The sequence below is a fragment of the Cryptomeria japonica genome, chromosome 6 (assembly GCF_030272615.1).
Source record: "Cryptomeria japonica chromosome 6, Sugi_1.0, whole genome shotgun sequence".
NCBI lineage: Eukaryota > Viridiplantae > Streptophyta > Pinopsida > Cupressales > Cupressaceae > Cryptomeria > Cryptomeria japonica.
Window position 1 is genome coordinate 440,233,432 of NC_081410.1, and position 2,468 is coordinate 440,235,899.

A 2,468-nucleotide genomic window follows, 5' to 3' on the forward strand; every position below is an offset into this window, starting at 1 on the left:
AGAGTAATTCATTGAGTTAAGCAAAGAACTCGGGCAACAAGAGGTGTGAGAATCACGCCATGCAAACAGTTGGAGACATTTGGGGGTGGTTGAGCATTTAAAACACTAAAGAAGATGGTGTTTGAGTGAAGCGGCAAAGGAATAGTGAGGCAGTACCAGACATTTATTTTTGTCTCTAGCAAGCATCAATCTAGTAAAAACTACCATGTTGTATTCTTGGTTGTGTGTTAGTAAAGTCCCATGTTCTCTGTGGATTGACTTCTTCTTCTTGTAATAAAGTTTCCACCTAATTTCATGGGCATGATCTAAGTAGTTGAAATTTTGTTATAACTTTCTTATAAATAAAGACCTTCGCCTCTTCGCAAAGGTTAGACATCATTTTCTTGAATTATAAGCATTTCTCTTATTTTATGGATTGTATTGACTTTTGGAAATAATAAATAAAGGCTATGTTATTATGAGCATATGGAATCATTTTGAAGTTTGGATACACTCATCCAAGGGGGCCCACTTGGTGAGTATTCATGTGTGATTGTTAGATTAAGTTTTCTTTTATTGCAGTAGATGTTCTAGCAACTGACTGTTCCTGCAGCCACTAGAACCAGATCTTGTGACTATTCCTGTAGCCAAAACAGACAGAGTATTTCCTGTTTGTTAGCTTTGAACTTAGTTAACAATTGTTTAGTTAGAATCTTCTGTTAATTTTAAGATTTCCTATAGCCATTCAGCTATCATATTTTTGCTTGTTTATTTTAGATAGACTTAGTTGCTGTAGTAGTGTAGAATGACTCTTACTGGAACTTAGTGCATATATAATGCAAGTCCATTTCAAGTAATACATCCCTGGGTTGACAAGTAAATGAACCTCAATCATTGAAATGATAGCTACTCAGAATGGATGACCAATTCTTGAGTTAGGACTTTAAGTCTAGTTATTGTTCTAATCGGCTAGGCAAACACCGGAGAACAAATGAAATATTTTGAGGATGTAGCTTATGTTAGTGTTGAGAAGGATTACAAGAAGAAAATAACTGAGCAATTGATGGCTGAAATTGATAAAGGGAAAGTTTCTCTTACTGTCAATAAGGGTTGTTTGAAAGAAGGACTTGAAACTGGAGGTAAAATAATTGCAACTGTTTTCATATTTTCAGTGTTTTGTACTGATTTGAAGAAGAAGGAGAAGGAAGTTGAGCAAGAACTTGAAGTTATTAGTGAGTCATCAAGCCCCTTAATGACTTTTCTATTAAATATGGCAAATTGGTTGTACAACATCAGCATAAGCAGAAAGCTTATGAACATGAACAGGTTAAGAGGATCAAATCACTGCAGGAATTACAAACACAGCTCATACCAAAGGTGGAAATCTTGCAGAGAGCCTATAAAGAATCTGAAGCCATTCTTGCTACACCAGATATGAGCACTCTATATTCCATGGAAGAGTTTTTTGGGAAAATGAGGACACGTGGAGATAACTGGCACTATTTTGGAGACCTGGCATAATGATCTGACACAATTGAATTCACATTTTAGTGATTCTTTTTCTAAAATTGCATTGTAAAAACATTTTGAACTCCTATATATATTTATATGCAATTTTTATGAAAATTTTGATGTAAATGTGTTTATCTTTCATGTATTTACTTCTTTGTTTGGAATTGTTGTCAAAGGGGGAGTAATAGTTGAAGAGTCAGTCAAAATTTTGTATGTTAAAGTAAAGGGAGAGTAGTAGTATACGTCTTTTAATTTTTGTAATAAGCACACAATTGCTAAGGAGGAGTATATGTCATGAGGTCAATTTTTGTATTGCACACTTAGTTGACAAAAATTTTCCTAAGTGTTGCCATCAATGCCAAAGGGGGAGGATGTTAGCATTTAATGGAACCGGTAAAGATTGTTGGTGATATGCTACCGATAAATGATTGATTGGTGAATGTGATGAAGAGATTGAGATTCATGTTTGATAACTAAGTCTTGTGTTGTCATTGTTGGCAACAATATTTTTATGGTCATCTAAGTCTTGGAAGCCAACCGGTAAGGTATAACCGATACAGATGACAGTTTACCAGTGAACTGGCAAATAGGTTCTTAACCGGTAAACAAAGATAGAGTTACATTCATGCAACCGGTATAGGTGATTGATGAAGAGTTGAATGATGTGGTTTTACAGGAGTGATGGAGATAGGTATTTGGAGCTATGTTCATGACCGCATTGGCAGATTCAACTAGACAAGTGAGATTTGATGTACAGAGTAGGTATTTTGATGAACACTTAACGGTAATGATAAAGTCACTTAAATCGGTAAAACGACACAAGTTTTGATTTGTTATGTCAGTGGCTGACATAATTTTGGCATGCAAAGTTATTTTGTCTAGATTCATTCAACCTAGTAAATTATTCCAAGGTTGTAGCCGACTTAGTTGATGTCTATAAAAAGTGTGATGTTATGAGATAGAAAAAAATCAAACGC